General features: G+C 41.8%; 1 protein-coding gene across 3 annotated transcripts in view; it reads right to left on the reverse strand.

Annotated features, from left to right (window-relative positions):
- ZNF181 (zinc finger protein 181) overlaps window positions 1-23,458 on the reverse strand; it is a 40,799-nt gene that overhangs the window by 16,597 nt on the left and 744 nt on the right. The window lies entirely within an intron of this gene.

The raw sequence follows: 23,458 nt of genomic DNA on the forward strand, positions 1-23,458 counted from the left end.
GAACTGATGGGACCAGATGCCATGATCTTAGTTTTTTGAATGTTGAGTTTATAAACCAGTTTCTTCACTCTCCTCTTTCACTTTTATCAAGAGGTTCTTTAGTTCCTCTTCACTTTCTACCATAAGTGTGGTGTCATCTGCATATCTGAGGTTATTGATATTTCTCCCAGCAACCTTGATTCCAGCTTGTGCTTCATCTAGGCCAGCATTTTGCATAATGTACTCTGCATATAACTTAAATAAACAGGGTCACAATGTACAGCCTTGATGTACTCCTTAACCAATTTTGAACCAGTCCATTGTTCCATGTCCAGTTCTAACTGTTTCTTCTTGACCTGCACATAGTTTTCTCAGGAGGCAGGTAAGGAGGTCTGGTATTCCCATTTCTTTAAGAATTTTCTACAGTTTGTTGCGATCCACACAATCAAAGGCTTTAGCATAATCAATGAAGCAGAAATGTCTAACGCTTTGTGACTCCATGAGCTGTAGTCTACCAGGCTCTCCAGTCCATGGAATTCTCCATACAAGGATGTTAAACTGGATGGCCATTTCCTTCTCCAGGGGATCTTCCTAACCCAGGGATCAAACCCAGGCCTCCTGCATTGCAGGCAGATTCTTTACCATCTTAGTCACCAGAGGAGCCCACCCATCTGAATGCAGAGTTCCAAAGAATAGTAAGCAGAGATAAGAAAGGTTTCCTAAGTGAACAATGCAAAGAAATAGAGGAAAACAATAGAATGGGAAAAGCTACAGATCTCTTCAAGAAAATTGGAAATACCAAGGGAACATTTCATGCAAAGATGAGCACAATAAAGGACAGAAACAGCATGGACCTACCAGAAGCAGAAGATATTAAGAAGAGGTGGCAAGAATACACAGAAGAACTGAACAAAAAAGATCTTCCTGACCTGGATAACCACAACGGTGTGATCACTCACCTAGAGGCAGACATCCTGGAGTGTGAAGTCAAGTGGGCCTTAGGAAGCATCACTATAAACAAAGCTAGTGGAAATGATGGAATTCCAGGTAAGCTATTTCAAATCCTCAAAGATGATGCTGTTAAAGTGCTGCACTCAATGTGCTTAGTCCCTCAGTTGTGTCTGACTCTTTGCGACCCCATGGACTGTAGCCCACCAGGCTCCTCTGTCCATGGTGATTCTCCAGGCAAAATACTTGAGTGGGTTGCCATGACTTCCTCCAGGGGATTTTCCCAGCCCAGGGATCAAACCCAGGTATCTCACATTGCAGGCAATTTTTTTACTGGCTAAGCCACCAGGGAAGCCCAAGAGTACTGGAGTGGGTAGCCTATCCCTTCTCCAGGAGATCTTCCTGACCCAAGAATTGAACTGGTGTCTCTTGCATTGCAGGTGGGTTCTTTACAGGCTGAGATACCAGGAGAGCCCCGGATCATGCATAATTCATTCATTTCAGTAGTTTTTCATTTTTTATACCTTCTTTTTTTTCAATATGCCAGCAAAGTTGGAAAAGTCAGCAGTGGTTACTGCTTCCCAGGTGGTTTTCTAGGTGACGCTAGTAGTAAAGAATCCGCCTGCCAATGCGGGAGATGTAAGACTCACAGGTTTGACCCCCCAGTCAGAAAGATACCCTTGAGAAGGAAATAGCAACCCACTCCAGTGTTCTTCACTGGAGAATCCAATTAACAGAGGTGCCTGGTGGGCTACAGTCCATGTGGTTGCAGTAGTTGGACACGACTGAAGCGACTTAACACTCACCCATGCAGTGGTCACAGGACTGAAAAAGGTCAGTTTTCATTCCAATCCCAAAGAAGGGCAATGCCAAAGAATGTTCAAAGTATGGTTCAGTTGTACTCATTTCACATGCGAGCAAGGTAATGGGCAAAATCCTTCAAGCTAGGCTTCTACAGTATGTTAACCGAGAACTTCCAGATCTACAAGCTGGATTTAGAAAAGGCAGAGTAACCAGAGATCAAATTGCCAACATCCATTGCATCATAGAAAAGCAAGGGGATTTCATAAAAACATCTACTTCTGCTTCATTGCCTACACTAAAGCCTTTGAGTGTGTAGATCACAGCAAACTGTGGAAAATTCTAAAAAATTTCTTAAAACCAGACCACTTTACTTTGCTCCTGAGAAACCTGTATGCAGGTCAAGAGGCAACAGTTAGAACCAGACATTGGACAATGGACGAGTTCAAAATTGGGAAAGGAGAACGTCAAGGCTGCATATTGTCACCCTGCTTATTTAATTTATATGCAGAGTACATCATGCGAAATACCGGGCTGGATGAAGCACAAGCGGGAATTGAGATTGCCAGGAGAACTATCAATTACCCCAGATATGCAGATGACATCACCTTAATGGCAGAAAGTGAAAAGGAACTAAAGAGCCTCTTGATGAAAGTGAAAGAGGAGAGTGAAAAAGCTGGCCTTAAAACTCAACATTCAAAAAATTAAGATCATGGCATCTGGTCCCACCACTTCAGATGCAAATAGATGGGGAAATGTAAACAGAGACAGACTTTATTTTCTTGGGCTTCAAAACCACTGTGGATTGTGACTGTAGCCATGAAATTTGGAATAAAAGCTATGACAAACCTAGACAGTGTGTTAAAAAGCAGGACATTACTTTGCCTACAAAGGTGCATGTAGTCAAAGCTATGTTTTTTTTTCTGGAAGTCATCTATAGATGTGAGAGTTGGACCATAAAGAAAGCTGAGCATGAAAGTGTTGATGATTTCGACCTGCAGTGTTGGGGACAACTCTTGAGAGTCCCTTGGACTGCAAAGAAATCAAACAGGTTAATCCTAAAGGGAATCAACACTGAATATTCATTGGGAGGACTGATGCTGAAGCTGAAGTTCCTATACTTTGGCCACCTGATGCAAATAACTGACTCACTGGGAAAGACCCTGATACTGGGAAAGATTGAGGTCAAGGAGAAAGGCATGACAGAGGATTAGATGGTTGGATGGCATCACTGATTCAATGGACATGAGTTTGAATAAACTCTGGGAGATGGTGAAGGACAGGGAAGACTGGCGTGCTGCAGCTCATGGGGTTGCAAAGACTCCAGACAGGACTGAGTGATTGAACAACAGCAGCAATTAATTTATTCTGAGGAATGTCTGTGCTGTTTTCTATAGTTATTGGAGCAATTTAAATTCCTACAAAATGTGCTAAAGTGTGCCCTGTTTTCCACATCCTCACCAATACTTGTCATTTCTGTGTTTCTGGTAATAGTCATTCTGACAGGTAGGAGGTAATATCTCATTGTGGTTTTAACTTGCATTTCCCTAGTGATTAGTGATGCTGAACATCTTTTTATGTGCCTGTTGGCCATCTGTATGTCTTCTTCGGAAAAAGGTCTAATCAACTCCTCTGCCCAATTTTTGAGTTGTCTTGGGGAATTTATTGTTTTTGATTTATATGAGTTATTTATATATTTTGGATATTAGCCTCTTTTTGGAAATATCACTTGCAAATATCTTCTACCATTTGGTAGATTGTCTTATAGTTTTATTTATGGTTTCTTTTCTGTGAGAAAGCTTTTTAGTTTGACATAGCCCCAGTTGTTTACCATTTTGCTTTTATTTTCCTTGCCTGAGGAAACAGAAAAAATATCACTAAGACCAACTGTAAAAAAAGCATACTGCCTATGTTTTGTTTTAGAAGTTTTATGGTTTCAACCTTTAATCCATTTTGAATTTATTTTTCATATGTTGTGAGACAGTAGACCAGTTTGATTCTTTCGCATGGCAGCTGTCCCGTTTTCCTAACACCACTTGTTGAAGAGTCCGTCTTTTCCCTATTGTATATTCCTGCTTCTGTCATTCATTAATTGCACTTATAAGTGTGGGTTCATTTCCAGGCTCTCTCTCATGTTTCACCAATCTCTGTGTCTGTTTTTGTGCCAGGATCATACTGTTTAGATTACTGCAGTTTTGTAGTACAGTTGGATATCAGGAAGTTTGATACCTTCAGCTTCTGTCTTCTTAAGATTGTTTTGGCTATTTGAGTTCTTTTGTGTTTCCATACAAATTTTAGAATATTTTCTAGTTCTGTGAAAAATACCATTGGTATTTTGATAGGGTTGCATTATATCTGTGTATTGCCTTGGGTAGTATGGACATTGTAACAACCTCATATCTTCCAATCCATTAGCACAATGGATCTTTCCATCTGCATTTCAGAATTTCATCAGTGTCTTATTGTTTTCTGAGTACATGTATTTTACCTCCTTAGCTATGTTTATTCCCAGATAGTTTATTCTTTTTTATGTGATTGTGAATGGCATTGTTTTTTAAATTTCTCTTTTTGATAGTTATTAGTATATACAAGCACAGCATTTATATATATATTAATTTTGTATCCTACAAGTTTACCAAATTAATTGAGAAGTCCTAGTAGTATTTTGGTGGAATATTTAGGATTTTCTATGTATAGTATTGTGTCTACAATTACAATTTTACTTCTTTTTTTCAATTTGGATGCCTTTTATCTATTTTTCTTGTCTGATTTTTATGGCTAGAACTTCCAATACTGTGTTGAATAAAAGTAGTGAGAGTGAGTATCCTTGTCTTGTTCCAGGTTTTAGAGGAAGTACTTTCAGATTTTCACCATCGAATATGATGTTAGCTGTGGATTTTTCATAGGTGGCCTTTATTATGTTGAGGTATGTTTACTCCAGTGTTCTTGCCTGGAGAATCCCAGGGATGGGGGAGCCTGGTGGGCTGCCCTCTATGGGGTCGCACAGTCGGACACGACTGAAGCGACTTAGCAGCTGCAGCAGCATGTTTACTCTATATCCACTTTGTTGAGAGCTTTTATCAGAAATTTATGTTGAATTTTGTGAAAAATTTTTTCTGCATCTATTGAAATGATCGTGTGGCTTTTATTCTTCAGTTTGCTAATACGTTGTATCATATTGACTGATCTGTGAATATTGAATCATCCTTGCTTCCCTAGGATAAATCCCAGTGATCATGGTGTATGATCCTTTAATATACTATTGGATTCCATTTGCTAATATTTTGTTGAGGATTTTGCTTGTGTGTTCATCAGTGATACTTGTTTGTAATTTTCTCTCTCTTTTTTTTTTTTTGGTGATATCTTCATCTAGTTTTGGTATCAGGATGATGCTGGTGTAACAGAATGAATTTGGGGGTGTTCCTCCCTCTGAATTTTTTTTGGAATAGTTTAAGAAAGATAGATGTTAGCTATCTTCCAAATGTTTGGTAGAATTCAACTGTGACCTAACCTTCTGTTTGTTGAGAGGTGTTTTATTACTGATTCAGTCTCATTACTGGTAATTGGTTTCTTCCTGATTCAATCTTGGGAAATTGTAGATTTGTAAGAATCTGTCCATTTCTTCTGGGTTGCCCACTTTATTGGCATATAATTTAAATTTTAGTATCTAAATATTGAAATGTATATACATGTAGTAAACTCTTATGACCCTTGGTATTTCTGTGGTATCATTTTTAATTTCTCATTTTCACTTCTGATTTTATTTAATTGCGCCCTCTGTTTTTTTTTTTTTTTTTAATGAGACTGGCTAACGGTTTACCATTTTTTGTTACCTTTTCAAAGAATCAAGTCTTAGTTACAATGATCTGTTCTATTGTGGGTTTTTTAAAGTCTCTATTTCATTTATTTCTGCTCTGAGATGTATGATTTCTTTCCTTCTTTAACTCTGTGTTTTGTTTTTCTTTTTCTAATCCCACCAGATGTAAGGTTAGGCTGTTTATTTAAGATCCTCTTGTTTCCTGATATAAGTTTGTATCATTATAAACTTCCCTCTTGGAACTCCATTTGTTGTGTTTCAAAGATTTTGGGTTATTGTGTTTTCATTTTCCTTGTTTCCAGTATTATTTTAATTTCCTCTTTGATTCTTCAGTGACCCATTGGTTATTTAGTAGCATACTTTTTAGTGTTCATTTGTTTGTGGTTTTTTTTGCAGAGTTGTTTTTTTTTTTTTTTTTAAAGTTACAGTTGATTTCTTTGGGCTGATCCTGTTTGGACCCTCTGTGCTACCTGGACCTGGATGTCTGTTTTCTTTCCCATGGTAGGGAAGTTTTTGGCTATGATATCTTCACATATGTGCTCTGCCACTTCTTTCTTTTCCTTCTGGGACTCCTCTAATGAGAAAGTTAGTATGTTTGATGTTGTTCAAGAAGTCTCTTAAACTGTCCTCATTTCTTTTTATTCTCGTTTCATTTTCTGTTCAGCATCACTGATTTCCACTATTCTATCTTCCTGCTCATTGATCTATTCCTCTATATATTTAAGCTACTGTTTACTCCTTCTAGTATATTTTTTAAATATTTATTTGGTCATCCTAGGTCTTAGTTGTGGCATGCAGAATCTAGTCCCCTGACCAGGGATTGAACTTGGACCCCCTTCATTGGGACCACAGAGGCTTAGCCTTGGACCACCTGGGAAGTTCCAATTCCTTCTAGTGTATTTTTACTATCAGTTGTTTTTTTTTCATCTTTGCTTGGTTCTTCTTTATATTTAACTTTGTTGGTGATTTAGTCACTAAGTTGTGTCTAATTCTTGTGACCCCATGGGCTGTAGCCTCCCAGGTGCCTCTGTTCATGGGATTCCCCAGGCAAGAATACTGGAGTGAGTTGCCATTTCCTTCTCAAGGGGATCGTCCTGACCCAGGGATCAAATCCAGGTCTCCTGTATTGCAGGCAGACTCTTTACCAACTGATTTACAAGGGAAGCCCTTAACTTCGTTAAAGCCTCCTAACTTCTCACTCTGTTCATCCAACCTTCCCCCCAGTTCTTTAAACATGTTTACCACCATTACTTTGAACTCTCTACCGAGCAGATTACCTAAATCTAATTCAGTAATTTCTTCTAGGGTTTTATCTCCTACCTTTTGTCATTTTGCTGTTTGTTTTCCATATAACTTAAAGAAAACAAAGATGTAATTATCCCTAATTTCTTGCATTACTGTATTCCTTTGTATTTTGTCAATTATTTTTATAGTGAAACATCTACATTCTTGGACTTCCCTGGTGGCTGTTTTGTTGTGGTCATTTGTTGTTGGGCTTCCCCAGTGGCTCAGAGGGTAAAGCACCTGCATGCAATGCGGGAGACCCAGGTTCGATCCCTGGGTTGGGAATTTCCCCTGGAGAAGAAAATGGCAACCCTCCAGTATCCTTGCCTGGAGAATCCCATGGATGGAAGAGCCTGGGGGGCTACAGTCCATGGGTCGCAAAGAGTTGGACATGACTGAGCGAGCTCACTTCACTTCACTTCATTTCACTTCACTTCACTTCACTTCACTATGGGATTACATTTAACATACTAAACTCATTACATTCTAATTTGAATTTATCCAGCTTAACCAATAACATATAAGACTCTTCTCCTTTAAAACTTCATCCCACATCTGGTATTTGGTATCACAAGATTACATCTTTATACATTGTGTGGCTAAAAATATAAACCAATAACTCTTTAAAGTACACTAGTATCTTAAGATATGTAGAATACAAAATGCAGAGTTACAAACCAAAGTTACAATAGTACTAGTTTTAGACAAAAAATTTAAAAAGTGATGTAGAAAACAAAAAGTGGAGTTAGAAACTGCTATTACAGTAATACTAGACTTTATAATTTCCCATGTATTTACCTTTATTGTGATCTTTATTTTTTCAAGTGGCTGCAAGTTACTGTCTAATTTCCCTTTATTTCACATGCAGGATTGCCTTGAACATTTCTTACAGGACAGGTCTAGTAACAGGCTCCCACAGTTTTGACTTCTGTAGGAAGATCTTATTTCCTTGCTCACTTTTGAAGGAACATTTTGCTGAATAGAGGATTCTTGGTTGATGGTGTGGGAGTATTGTTAGTTCGTTTTGTTTTGGTACTTCAGTGTATTGGTCCACTGTCTCTGGCCCTCAAAATTTCTGAAGAGAAATAGGCTGATGATACTATTGTTGATGCCTTGCCTGTGATAAGTTAAAATTCCCTCTTTCGTCTTTGACTTTCACAGGTTTTCCTATATACTATATCTTGTAATGGGTCTCCTTCCTTCATCTTACTTGGAGTTTATTGAACTCCTGGGATATTTATATTTATGTCTTTCATCAAATTAGGGAATATTTCAGCCACTGTTTCTTCAGATATTCTCTGTACCCCCTTCTCTCTCTCTTTTTCAGGGAATCCCACAATGTGTGTGTCTTCTTAGTGGTATCTGACAGTTCTCTTTGACTCTTTTTTTTTCTTGTAGTTTTGTTGTTGTTGTCGAACTCTGGATATTTAAAATCTCATAATCTGGTAATGCTGGAATCATACTCTCCCCTTTTGCCAGGGCTTGTTGTTTTTGCTTATTTTATTTTGATTCTTTAGGCTATCTCTGTGGATAGGATCACCGGAGGTTTTAAACTTTGAGTCTTCTCAGATCTTTACTGGACCTGCACCTTTCCCTCATCACATACAATCACTTACTAATTTTTCCCAAACATGAAAGCTGGTTTTCACAGTCCTAATCCTTGATTTCCAGCTCCCAAAATGAGAAAGTAAGAAACATAAGGAGAATGAGATTGTGAGCTGACTGAGGCTCAGATCACGAACTCCTTATTGCCAAATTCAGACTCAAATTGAAAAAAGTAGGGAAAACCACTAGACTATTCAGGTATGACCTAAATCAACTCCCTTATTATTATACAGTGGAAGTAAGAAATAGACTTAAGGGACTAGATCTGGTAGACAGAATGCCTGATGAACTATGGATGGAGATTCATGACATTGTACAGGAGGCAGGGATCAAGACCATCCCCAAGAAAAAGAAAGGCAAAAAAGCAAAATGGCTGTCTGAGGAGGACTTACAAATAGCTGTGAAAAGAAGAGAAGTGAAAAGCAAAGGAAAGATATACTCATTTGAATGCAGAGTTCCAAAGAATAGCAAGGAGAGATAAGAAAGCCTTCTTCAGTGATCAGTGCAAAGAAATAGAGGAAAACAGTAGAATGGGAAAGACTACAGATCTTTAGAAAATTAGAAATACCAAGGGAATATTTCATACAAAGATGGGCTCAATAAAGGACAGAAATGGTATGGACCTAACAGAAGCAGAAGATATTAAGAAGAGGTGGCAAGAATACACAGAAGAACTATACAAAAAAGATCTTCACAACCCAGATAATTACGATGGTGTGATCACTCACCTAGAGCCACACATCCTGGAATGTGAAGTCAAATGGGCCTCAAGAAGGATCACACGAACAAAGCTAGTGGAGGTTGTGGAATTCCAGTTGGGCTGTTTCAAATCCTGAAAGATGATGCTGTGAAAGTGCTGCACTCAATATGCCAGCAAATTTGGAAAACTCAGCAGTGGCCACAGGACTGGAAAAAGTCAGTTTTCATTCCAATCCTCAAGAAAGGCAATGCAAAACAATGCTCAAATTACTGCACAATTGCACTCACCTCACATGCTAGTAAAGTAATGCTCAAAATTCCCCAAGCCAGGCTTCAGCAATATGTGAACCATGAACTTCCAGATGTTCAAGTTGGTTTTAGAAAAGGCAGAGGAACCAGAGATCAAATTGCCAACATCTGCTGGATCATGGAAAAAGCAAGAGAGTTCCAGAAAAACATTTATTTCTGCTTTATTGACTATGCCAAAGCCTCTGACTGTGTGGATCACAATAAGCTGCAGAAAATTCTGAAAGAGATGGGAATACCAGACCACCTGACCTGTCTCTTGAGAAATCTGTATTCAGGTCAGGAAGCAACAGTTAGAACTGGACATGGAACAACAGACTGGTTTCAAATAGGAAAAGGAGTATGTCAAGGCTCTATATTATCACCCTGCTTATTTAACTTCTATGCAGAGTACATCATGAGAAACGCTGGACTGGAAGAAGCACAAGCTGGAATCAAGATTGCTGGAAGAAATATCAATAACCTCAGATATGCAGATGACACCACCTTTATGGCAGAAAGTGAAGAGGAACTAAAAAGCCTCTTGATGAAAGTGAAAGAGGAGAGTGGAAAAGTTGGCTTAAAGCTCAACATTCAGAAAACTAAGACCATGGCATCTGGTCCCATCACTTCACGGGAAATAGATGAGGAAACAGTGGAAACAGTGTAATTTGGGGGGGGGGGTCCAAAATCACTGCAGATGGTGACTGCAGCCATGAAATTAAAAGACGCTTACTCCTTGGAAGAAAAGTTATGACCAACCTAGATAGTACATTCAAAAGCAGAGACATTACTTTGCCGACTAAGGTCTGTCTAGTCAAGGCTATGGTTTTTCCTGTGGTCATGTATGGATGTGAGAGTTGGACTGTGAAGAAGGCTGAGCGCCGAAAAATTGATGCTTTTGAACTGTGGTGTTGGAGAAGACTCTTGAGAGTCCCTTGGACTGCAAGGAGATCCAACCAATCCATTCTGAAGGAGATCAGCCCTGGGATTTCTTGGGAAGGAATGATGCTGAAACTGAAACTCCAGTACTTTGGCCACCTCATGCAAAGAGTTGACTCATTGGAAAAGACTCTGATGCTGGGAGGGATTGGGGGCAGGAGGAGAAGGGGAGAACAGAGGATAAGACGGCTGGATGGTATCACTGACTTGATGGACATGAGTCTGAGTGAACTCCAGGAGTTGGTGATGGACAGGGAGGGCCTGGTGTGCTGGGATTCATGGGGTCACAAAGAGTCGGACACGACTGAGCGACTGAACTGAACTGAACTGAAAGGTCCATTAAAAGATGAGTAGAAAAACAAATTGTGATATGTCCAAACAAGCAAATACTAGCATCCAATAAAGCAAATGATGTACCCATACATGCAATGGGGAGAAATCTGAAAATAATTATGATGTGTGAAGCGAAAAGAAGCAAAAATGAATTTGTTATTTAATGTTAAGTGTTAAAACATTTTGTTATTCCATTTGTACAAAAGTCTAGAATTGGAAGTTTTTAGTGAAAGACAGTAAATCAAAGGTCATGGGAACAGGGTGCAAGGGAGGGAGGACAAGAGGGATTATAAAGGAGGATGAGGTAACTTAGGGGTGATGAATTTATTAAATATCATATTATGTGTGTACAGATACTGTGTGTGCATGCATGCTAAGCTGCTTCAGCTTTGTCCAACTCTTTGTAACTCCATGGACTGTAGCCCACTAGGCTCTTCTGTCCATGGGACTCTCCAGACAAGGATACTGGAGTGGGTTGCCATGCTCTCCTCCAGAGGATCCTCACAACCCAGGGATGGAAACTGCATCTCATGTTTCCTGCAGTGGCAGGTGGGTTCTTTACCACTAGTGCCATCTGGGAAGCCCTATGTATATGCCTATAAATATGATAAAACATCACACTTTACACCTTAAATGTTAGCAGTTTACTGACCACCAGTTGTATCAATAGAACTTTCCAAAAATGATTTGACATAAAAATCTGCATCTCCTGCTTCTCTTGAAGAACTGGAAGATTTGACAAACATTTACTTGACCATAACTATTCTCATCCCTTTTGTGGGACACTGTTACTTCAACAAAAGGAAAGAATGACAAGCAACAAACACTGTGAGTCACAAAAGGCACATTCTTGAACTACAATATGTCTCTTCTTTCAGTCTCCATTTTCTTGCCTAACAGTGGCTTTGAAGTAAACAGTCCAAGTAGCCCCAGGAATCCAGAAAGCTTTAAGATTTTTTGCTTTGCCAGTGACCTTGCCCATAGGAAAAATGTAAATCTAGAACTCTGAGAGCATCTATTCATGCTCATCCCTCATAGCTTTAGTGCCTAGAATATTTCTGGAAGCACTTTATATTGGGTATCCTCTTTAGCTCGCTGTGTGAATCTAATCTAATCACAGCCAGTGTGTGAATGTAATTATGATGGATTCCAGTGACCTTAGAACACTCACGATTTCCTCCAGGAAAGAGGCGAATATAGAGGTGTGCCTTTCCTGGGCACACTGGGTAAACTGATGCACACTTGGATCGGGAAGATTCCCTGGAGAAGGAAATGGCAGCCCATTTCACTACTCTTGTCTGGAGAATTCCATGGTTAGAGGAGCCTAGCAGGCTACAGTCCACATGGTTGCAAAGAGCCGGACATGACTTACTGACTGAGCACACCCAGAGGAGAGAAGACTTCTGCCACAGTACTGGCAGTGATTTAACTCAGGCAAGGGCCTTGGGCAGGTCAAACTGCAGTACAGGTCTGGGAGTTTCCCACGTAATTGGTACTCACAGGGAATCTCCCCACTATGGATATTCAGATGTATGATACAATTTTTGGTTGATGGATACTTTATAAAGACTACTCTCAGAAGTTCTCCTGCTGTCATTTTCACTGACTAAGCAGAGAGCAAACATTCTGCACTGCAGAGGCCTTTCTCCAGTTTGAACTTTCTGGTAACAAATGAAGAAAGGCCATTAGCTAAAGGCTTTTCTGCAGTGTGACTTCTCTGATATTTAATGAGCTGGACTTGTGGCTAAAGAATGTTCTACATTCATGGCATTCATAAGGCTGTTCTCCAATGTGTATTCTATGGTGTTAAACAAGGCTGAAGGCTTTCCCACACTCGCTGCTCTCATAATACTTTTCACCAGTGTGAACTCTCTGGTGTATGATAAGACTAGACTTATGGCTAAAGATTTTTCCACATTCAATGCACAAATGGTCTTTTTCCCATGTGAACTTTTTGGTGTTCAACAAGCCTCAGTTCAGTTCAGTTCAGTTCAGTCACTCAGTCATGTCTGACTCTTTGCGACCCCATGAATCGCAGCACACCAGGCCTCCCTGTCCATCACCAACTCCCGGAGTTCACTCAGACTCACGTCCATCGAGTCAGTGATGCCATCTAGCCATCTCATCCTCTGTCGTCCCCTTCTCCTCCCATCCCCAATCCCTCCCAGCATCAGAGTCTTTTCCAATGAGTCAACTCTTTGCATGAGGTGGCCAAAGTACTGGAGTTTCAGCTTTAGCATCATTCCTTCCAAAGAAATCCCAGGGTTGATCTCCTTCAGAATGGATTGGTTGGATCTCCTTGCAGTCCAAGGGACTCTCAAGAGTCTTCTCCAACACCACAGTTCAAAAGCATCAATTTTTCGGCGCTTAGCCTTCTTCACAGTCCAACCCTCACATCCATACATGACCACAGGAAAAACCATAGCCTTGACTAGACGGACCTTAGGCGGCAAAGTAATGTCTCTACTTTTGAATATGCTGTCTAGGTTGGTCATAACTTTTCTTCCAAGGAGTAAGTGTCTTTTAATTTCATGGCTGCAGTCACCATCTGCAGTGATCTTGGTGCCCCCCAAAATAAAGTGTGACACTGTTTCCGCCGTTTCCCAATCTATTTCCAGTGAAGTGATGGGACCGGATGCCATGATCTTCGTTTTCTGAATGTTGAGCTTTAAGCCAACTTTTTCACTCTCCACTTTCACTTTCATCAAGCCTATTTTTGCAGCTAAAGTCTTCCCCACATTCACTGAAGCTATAATTCCCTTCTCTAATAGAAATTCTCCCTGCATTCACTGCTTCTAGGTGAATTCCCCTTGCTGTGAGTGGTCTGGTCCTGGAGAAGGCCTAAGGTGGACAGGAGGTCTCCTTTCCACCAGCCCCACACATAAAGGGATTCTCTGACATGTGGACTCTGCAATTCTTAGCAACAGAAGCCAGACCTCAATCCTTCTGATGTGTTTCTCTTCACTGTGCTGGTAAATGCTTACAGTTCAGTTCAGTTGTTCAGTCGTGTTTGACTCTTTGTGACCCCATGGATAGCAGTACACCAACTCCTGGAGTTTACTGAAACTCATGTCCATTGAGTCGGTGATGCCATCCAACCACCTCATCATCTTTCATACCCTTCTCCTCCTGCCTTCAATCTTTTCCAGCATCAGGGTTTTTTCCAAAGAGTCAGTTCTTCACAGGGTCTTTTCCAATGAGTCAGTTCTTCACATCAGGTGGCCAAAGTATTGGAGTTTCAGCTTCAACATCAGTCCCTCCAATAAATATTCAGGACTGATTTCCTTTAGGGTTGACTGGTTGGATCTCCTTGCAGTCCAAGGGAGTCTCAAGAGTCTTCTCCAACACCACCGTTCAAAAGCATCAATTCTTCTGTGGTCAGCTTTCTTTATAATCCAACTCTCAACATCCATATATGACTACTGGAAAAATCATAGCCTTGATTAGACCAACCTTTGTTGGCAAAGCAATGTCTCTGCTTCTGTTAAGTCCATACAATTTTTGTCCTTTATTGTGCCCATCTTTGCATGAAATGTTCCCTTGGTATCTCTAATTTTCTTGAGATTTCTAGTCTTTCCCATTCTGTTGTTTTCCCCTATTTCTTTGCATTGATCACTGAGGAAATCTTTCTTATCTCTCTTTGCTATTTTTTGGAACTCTGCATTCAAAGGGGTATATATTTCCTTTGCTCCTTTGCCTTTCACTTCTCTTCTTTTCACAGCTATTTGTAAGGCCTCCTCACACAACCATTTTGCCTTTTTGCATTTCTTTTTCTTGGGGATGGTCTTGATCCCTGCCTCCTGTACAATGTCATGAACCTCTGTCCATAGTACTTCAGGCACTCTGTCTATCAGATCTAAACCCTTGAATCTATTTGTCACTTCCACTGTATAATCGGAAGGGATTTGTTTTAGGTCACGCCTGAATGGTCTAGTGGTTTTCCCTACTTTCTTCAATTTAAGTCTGAATTTAGCAATAAAGAGTTCATGATCTAAGCCATAGTCAGCTCCCAATCCTGTTTTTGCTGACTGTATAGAACTTCTCCATCTTTGGCTGCAAAGAATATGATCAATCTGATTTTGGTATTGACCATCTGGTGATGTCCATGTGTAGAGTCTTCTCTTGTGTTGTTCGAAGAGGGTGTTTACCAAGAGCAGTGCATTCTCTTGGCAAAACTCTATGAGCCTTTGCTTGCTTCATTCTCTACTCCAAGGTCAAATTTGCCTGTTACTCCAGATATTTCTTGACTTCCTACTTTTGCATTCCAATCCCCTGTAATGAAAAGGACATCTTCTTTGGGGTGTTAGTTCTAGAAGGTCTTAGAACCGTTAGTTCTAAGAACTGTTCAACTTCAGCTTCTTCAGCATTACTGGTCGGGGCATAGACTTGGATTATTGTGATATTGAATGGTTTGCCTTGGAAACAAACAGAGGTCATTCTGTCGTTTTTGAGATTACATCCAAGTACTGCATTTCAGACTCTTGTTGACTGTGATGGCTACTCCATTTCTTATAAGTGATTCTTGCCCACAGTACTAAATATAATGGTCATCTGAGTTAAATTCATCCTTTCCAGTGCATTTTAGTTCGCTGATTCCTAAAATGTTGACGTTCACTCTTGCCATCTCCTGTTTGATCACTTCCAGTTTGCCTTGATTCATGGAACTAACATTCCAGGTTCCTATGCAATATTGCTGTTTACAGCATCAGACCTTGCTTTCATCACCAGTCACATTCACAACTGGGTGTTGTTTTTGCTTTGTCTCCATCTCTTCATTCTTTCTGGAGTTATTTCTCCACTGATCTCCAGTAGCATATTGGGCACCTACCAGCCTGGGGAGTTCATCTTTCAGTGTCCTATCTTTTTGCCTTTTCAAACTGTTCATGGGGTTCTCAATGGCAAGAAGTGGTTTGCCATTCACTTCTTCAGTGGACCATGTTTTTTCAGAACTCTCCACTATGACCCGTCCATCTTGGGTGGCCCTACATGGCATGGCTCATAGTTTCATTGACTTAGACAAGGCTATGGTCCATGTGATCAGATTGGCTAGTTTTCTGTGATAGTGGTTTTCAGATTATCTGCCCTCTGATGGAGAAGGATAAGAGGCTTATGGAAGCTTCCTGATGGGAGAGACTGACTGAGGGGGAAACTGGGTCTTGTTCTGATGGGTGGGGCCATGCTCAGTAAATCTTTAATCAAATTTTCTTTTGATGGGTGGAGCTGTGTTCCCTCCCTGTTATTTACCTGGGGCCAAAGTATGGTGGAGGTAATGAAGATAATAGTGACCTCATTCAAAAGGTCCCATGCAGGCACTGCTATGCTTAATGCCCCCAACCCTCCCTCAGGCCAGCACTGACCCATGCCTCCCCTGGAGACTCCTGGACACTCATGGGCAAGTCTGCTCAGTCTTTTGTGGGGTGACTGCTCTTTTCTCCTGGGTCCTGGTGCACACAAAGTTCTGTTTGTGCCCTCCAAGAGTCTATTTCCCCAGTTCTGTGTAAGTTATGGTGGGGTTAAAGGCAACCTCCTCCAAGAGGGCTTATGCCATACCCAAGTCTGCTGCACCCAGCCCTACCCAAGTCTGCTGCACCCAGAGCCCCTACCTCTGCAGCAGTCTGCTGCTGACCTGTATCCGCACAGGAGACACTCAAAAACACTGTTCTGTTTCCATCTCTGTGGGGTCTTTGGGTCCTGGTGCACACAAAGTTTGCTTTAGAAGGTGCTGGAGAAGGCCTAAGCTGGAGAGAAGGCCCTTCCCACCACCCCCACACCTAAAGGGATTCTCTGACATCTGGACTCTGCAATTCTTAGCAACAAAAGCCAGACCTCAGTCCTTCTGAGGTCTTTCTCTTCACTGTGCTGGTGAATGCTTACACTGAACCTGAATTGTTTCCCACATGCTTCACACATATGCAGTTTCTTTGTAGGGTATATTCCTTGGTGCTCAATCAGGTACAAAATGTCTCAAGACTGAGCCACACATCCCACAAGGTTGGACATGCCTTGGGAACCCTGAGTTAGGACATGCCTTGAGAAGGTGCCTTCTCATTCTCCTTTCAAAAACAACAACCTGAAAGCACAGAAATTTGGGGGAAGCACACATAGACTCTGTGGGAGGGGGCAGTCCTATCACAAATGTACTTCTTCAGTTCAGTTCAGTTCAGTCGCTCAGTCGTGTCCAACTCTTTGCTCCGTCCTGTCCAACCCATGAATTGCAGCATGCCAGGCCCTCCCTGTCCATCACAAACTCCTGGAGTTCCCTCAAACTCATGTCCATTGAGTCAGTGATGCCATCCAGCCATCTCATCCTTGGTCGTCCCTTTCTCCTCCTGCCCCCAATCCCTCCCAGCATCCGAGTCTTTTCCAATGAGTCAACTCTTTGCATGAGGTGGCCAAAGTACTGGAGTTTCAGCTTTAGCATCATTCCTTCCAAAGAAATCCCAGGGCTGATCTCCTTCAGAATGGACTGGTTGGATCTCCTTGCAGTCCAAGGGACTCTCAAGAGTCTTCTCCAACACCTTACAAACCCAGAAATGAGCACATAGGAGTGTAAAGAGGACAGAGGGCTGAAGTGAGGATGAGAAAGGGTCTGCTGTGCAGTTCTGAGCCTGGTAAGATCATAAAATGGGGAGGTCTACTGTGAGAAAGGGCACAGAGGTGGGATACAGTACAGGAAAGAAAGGCTGGGTCTCCAACTCACTTTTCTGTGAATGGCTTTTAGCAGGGGCTTGTCTCCTGGTGACAAGAGCACTGAACAACAGAGGAAATTGACAGCAAGCAAGCAGCTGGTGTTCATGGACTGCTTAGACTATGTCTATAACTCACATTATGTGTAGCTCAGTGTTGAAAAGCACTTCAAAGGGAGCAGTGAAGAGGAACAGGCCAGACATGAAGGTCAGACAGGTGTGAAGTAGCCTTGGCCAGAAATCAGAATAGAAATGATAAACAGGCAAAATGTCAGAAACAGAATAAAGGTAGAAGTTAAGCTATGGTCCCTGACATTGGTATGAAAACAATAGGTGCTGGGGAGGTTCTTGGTATGATCTGAAGACAGCCCTGGCATGGAGCTTTCCCACTTCCCAAGGCCAGTTCCCCTCTAGGGCCCTCTTGCCATGGCTGGAGTCATACCTGCCCTGTCAGGTACCCATATCTCTCCATGCAACTCCAGTTGGGTAACTACATAAAACCTGGAAGATGCAGATCTTAAGGGAAAGACAAGGCAGGTGAGTATACAGCACTGGTGCAGAGCAACACACTCCATGACCATAAAGCAAAACAAAACAACAGCAACAAAACAAACCCAATGTTACAAAAAGAACCTTGGAGGAGTGTCTTACAGGAATAGCCCAGTGGTCCCTCCAAGTAGTGACTGTATTGGTGCCTCCAATTCCTGGAACAGTCAGGCATGAGGAAATGCCAGCTAGAGGGAAGGGGGCAGAATCTGAGGCAGAGAGGTACAGTGGATTTGAACAGTCACTCTGCCAGCGTGACCAAATCTTCAGGATCCATTGGTTTCACTGCAGACTTCCTACTCCCATATTCTTCCCTGCAAGGCTTCAGGGATGCTGAAGGGTTGCATGGGAGAGGATGAGAATACACACTCAGTACTGTGGTCTGGTATGGTACCCATAGCACCTAAGTAAGAAAAAATTGGAAGGGAGCGATCTCCACAGTCTGGCTGTTAGAAGAAAAGAGGGGTCCATGGAGACACAAGGAAGGAAAGAACTTAGTCAAGGATGCTGATTTGAGGCCACAAGTGCAAAATTCTCCAACATCACATCACAGTACAGGAGTCTCTGAGTCACATCAGGAAGCTCCCACTCCCCCTGAGACAAGTCCACAGCCACATCCTCAAAGGTTACACTGCCCTACCATGATGGAGTGTGCAGTGTCCCTGAGCAGCCTCTCTCACCAGAACAGTTAGTCCCACAAACATCCACTCCCTGTCCATCCTCCTCTACAGCTCCAACACTTAGGATATTACCAGGCCCGGAGGCCACTGGTGTCAATGAGAGAGTAACAGGTAGGAAGGTGAGGAGTCTGCAAATGGAGAAAGTAGACTGCAGTGTCAAACATTTTTTCTCTCTAAAGCAGCAGGAGGAAACAAACTACAAGTGTTAGACTTTTTTTTTTCCCCCCTTCTCTATACAAATTTAAAAAGAGGTTTATTTTAAAATTCTGTGTTGCTATAATGATACCTGGTTCCACCTGAACTTAACTTTTCTTAAACCTTGAGCTAACCAATGTATTTTTCTTATGGAAATGTTTGTCTTAAGCTGTGTTAATAAACTATGTATTTACCCTAGACTCTGTCTTCAAGTCGGCTCTGCCTAAGACTTAGAACTAACTTGACAAATCAGTACGTTTTACTTATGCAAATGTTCTCTTAAGCTATGTTAATAAGACTATCTCTTTGCTTGGAAACTTGCCTTTCTTCAAGATTCATGTCAATCATTTTTTCGCTCGGGACAACTCACCTTGTGCCAATATTATCCCAAAATGCATGTTGTGGGTGAGGGGCCTGGTGACAGTCTCTGAGTTCTGAGACATTTTCTTTCTCGAATTAGCAGCCTGCTAGTAGCTATAACATCCAGCTAAAGACTAGCAGGGGGGCACTCTTTCTGTCCCCTTCTGATGTCTATGTCAGAAGCTTTCTCTATCTCTTTTATACTTTAATAAAACTTTATTACAAAAAAGCTCTGAGTGATCTGGCCCCGGATTGAATTCCTCTCCTCCAGAGGCCAAGAATCCTGGCGTCTTTCACAGCTCAGCAACAACCTTTCATTGAAGACAATAGAGTATAAGGGTTAGCCACCACAGGGTATAAAGGAACTACAGCCTCATTAATTATTTGTCAGTCTTGAACTAATCTCCATTTATCATTTGACATCTTTATACCCAAAATAGGAATGTAGAATGGACTGTTACAGGGAATTAATAGCCCCTGCCCCTTTAAATTCTCAATGATAGGTTTTAGCCCTTCCTTAACCTCAGGTTTCAGTGGATACTGCTTCTTATGTGGAAATAAGTGTGGGTCTTTGAGCTTGACAACTACAGGAATAGTATTTTGTGCTCAACCCACAGATTTTCCATCAACCCACACTCTAGGATTTACATTTTGTTCAATTAAAGGGAGAGAAAGGGAGGGCTCCATATTCCTGAAAACAGAGGCATGAACCTTGCTCAGTATACCCCTCCCCAAAAGGGGCGAGGGAGACTCTGGCATGATCAGAAATGCATTTGAAAGTAGCACAGGGTCCCAGTTGCTGCTTCGAGGATGACTGAAATATTTGGCTCATCCAGACAGTCCTATTATGGAAGCAGATGGGGGAGAAAGGAGTACAGGGCTTCAGTAAGCACAGAGTAAGTTTCCCCAGTTCCAAAAGGAAATCAATGGAGTGGTCCCCAACAGTTATTAATACCTGGGGTTCCCCAGGTGTAATTACGATGGGAGCTTGTGTGGGGTCACCCAGGCAACTTCAGTCCTGATTGTCTTGAGAGTCCAACCCCTGGGTCCTATGCCTCTGGGTGCAGACTCTCCTCCAGTGTGGTCCCTTGCAGACCAGACATGGAGCCGGGAGCGGCTTTGGATGCCTGAGGGCAATCCCGCTTGAGGTGTCCCTTCTTTCCATAGCAATAGCAAGTCCATCTTTTTTCACCTGGATCCCTCCAGGAATTCTTCTCAGACTGTTTAAGAACAGTTCTGATAGGCATTACAAAGGCTTCCACTCGTTCCTGTGTCTTTCTCTGCCTTTTCTTTTCTTCATATTCCTTGCCTTAATAGACTGTTTGAGCCAGTTGCAACAGATTATCTAGACTGATTTGGTCCATATGCCTGTTTTAATAGCTTATGGTAGATATCTGGAGCCAACTGAGTGAGAAATCTATCTTTTAAGATCACTCGTCCCTCTTCACTTTCAGGATCAATCTCAGTGAATCTGCTAACAGCTTCCCTCAGCCTATCTAGGAATTTACCAGGAGCTTCCTTCTCCTCCTGTTCTATGTTTGCCAATTTGGCATAAAGTCTTAGCATGCACTTGCCTGAGTCCTCAAGAATCCATCTGACAAAATGACTCTGATCCCATCTTCCTTTATTATTCCCAATCTGGTTCTATAGTTGGGACTGACTGATTCCCAGTAGGGAGGGCGGCTGTCTCATCCTCCCTCTTCCCTACTAATTCATTACCAAGCCATTCATCTCCATAGGCAATGGCTTTCCCCAAAACTCGAGCTTTTGAGTCAGGAGTTACTGTTTGTCCCAGGATATACATCACATCCTTCCAAGTAAGGTCATAAAACAGAGTAACACCTTAAAAGTTCTAATATATTTTTCTGGGTCCTCTAAATAGTCTCCCAGATCCTCCTTGATTCTTTGTATTTCTTGATAAGAAATGGGCTTATTAACTCTCATAGACTGATTATTTCCCCCGGTGAAGAGGCAACAGCTTGTGTGGCTGTTCCTCAGCCTCTCTGGCTGCTCTGTGCATATGACCCCAAGGAAATATATATGGTCTCTGCATATATATCCCAAGGATAGATTGGAGAACTCTGCTTTTCTTTATCTCTTTGTCTCCTGTCCTCCATCTCATCCTGTATTTCACCCTTAGTTTTTGCTGTCTGAGCTTCTCTTACTTTGATTGCCTGAGTTTCTACTGAAACTAAAGTAGTTTGAGGTTGTACTGAGATGTATTGTTTGGACCTCTACTTGGGCAGTTTGAACCTTAGTTTGGGTTTTTACCAAAACCAAGGCAGCCCTTCTGGGTGGGATGGTGGGGGGGTTCCCTGACTTTCAGTTTGCTCAGTTTGGAGCCCCGGGTACAGGGGCAAAGTAGGAGGACAGGAGGGAGCTGGTTTTAATACCCAAATCTACACCCTTAGAACATAAGTCTGGCATGTCTCGCAGAGAGAAGGGCAACACATATTCTACTTCTACCCATTTCCCTTGTTTTCTACAGAACCAGTCTAATTGTAAAACAGTACTGTAATTAAGAGACCCTCCAACCGGCCACCGTTTGCCTTTCTCCAATAGATATCATGGCCATGCAGTATCACATAGGAAGATCAGGTGTGTCTTCTTTAAGCTCTGGGGATCAAATCTACTCGAATTTTTCAGGATACAGTTCAAAGGGGTGAGGCTGGAATTGTTAGCGCCCATGTGTAAGAGAAAAAAAGTGACCAGTGCCATCTTTCTACTGGAGGCACCCCTCCCTAGACAGGGATGAGGACAGACTTTCTATTGAAGCTTTCTTTCCCTGGTCAGACTTAATCTGTCCCTTACCAATGCAGGCACTGTCCTTGTCTCTCCTGGTTCTACCACCGAGGTGGGTGGAGATTCTCCAGGGGTAGACCTGATGGCATCCCAGACTAATTAATGTCCAATTCCTCACCATTAAAACATTGCTTGCCTCTGATGCCAGTTGGGGTGCAATCAGAGTAACCTTCCAGAATGCCTTCCAAGCTAAGACCACTGGGGGAAACATTATTCTCCTGAGTGCCTATACACAATCCTGAGTATATTCCTAACCACAATAAGACCAGTACAAACATAAAAACAAGATGTTCCTTCCAAGTATCACCATACCAGTATAAGCGATAGCAAAAGAGATGGTGAAGGGCTGGCCAGTGAGGAAAAAGTGATTTTGTCCTTGAGTTATTAGGGCCTGTCCTTCCAGTTCATTCCCACAGATTCCACAGAAAGAATATCTAAGGATTTGGGACAAAAGCCAGTGCAGAGCCTTCCCTTGTCCACCAAGAACTAGTGTTACCAAAGGAAGAAGGCCACTGTACTTCCTATCTGAATAACCTTTAACCTAAGGGATGCTTTTGGAGCTAGAGCTCCAGCTAACTTATGAACTCCATCTAGCTTATGGCTCCTAGTGAGGCTAGGCACTTTCTGACTACTATTTCAAGTTTGAGAACTAAGTAACAATACACAGTAACAGCATAGATCACAAGTCCCTTGAAAGTTTATGATCTGACAGATTAGGTTACTGGTTCTAATTCCCAGGAAGTTATGAAATGGTCAAAGAGACCACAAAAGGAGAGTTCAGTCCACATTCTTCGTCCATCTCTGGCCATTTCACAAAGGAGACGTTAGGTGCCTCTTGATATTAGGTCGGTATAATTCCCCAACAGGGTTTCTGCCATAAGCCATATGAGGTCACCATGGAATCGCAGATTAGGACCCAGCTCTTGGTTCACACATGTGTGTCTCTTTCAATAAGTCACACACAGAAGCACACTGTAGAGTTAGTAAAGTACAGTAGAAAATGTGTTTGATAAGAGAACAAAGAAATAGATCTCCAAGCATCCTTACCTTCCCATGAAGAATCCCAGACAAGCCAAGATGAAAGGTTTTTGCTGAGCTGTTAAAGACACCAAGATTCTTGGCCTGATTCAAAAAGCTGTTGTTATATCTTAAATTATCTTTGACTCTATCCATATGTTTTCTGTCACAAAAACCAGACTTATAATTTTGTTGAAATAACTGGTGAGAACAAGCCTATTTTTACTTCCTGTTTCTTGAAATTTCCTTGGAGGCTACCCTGGAGGCTTCAGTAAAGAATCTGCCTGCAATGCAAGATATCCGGGTTCAATCTCTGGGTCGGGAAGATCCTCTGGAGAAGAGAATCACTACCCACTCCAGCATTCTTGCTTGGCAAATTCCATGGACACAGGAGCCTGGCAGGATATGGACATGAGTGAGCAACTAACAGCTGAACTTTTGGTTGATGTCAAGAATTTAGTTTGGGGGAGTAAACAAAG

This window comes from Oryx dammah, unplaced genomic scaffold (genome assembly GCF_014754425.2).
Source record: "Oryx dammah isolate SB20612 unplaced genomic scaffold, SCBI_Odam_1.1 HiC_scaffold_13, whole genome shotgun sequence".
NCBI classification, from domain to species: domain Eukaryota; kingdom Metazoa; phylum Chordata; class Mammalia; order Artiodactyla; family Bovidae; genus Oryx; species Oryx dammah.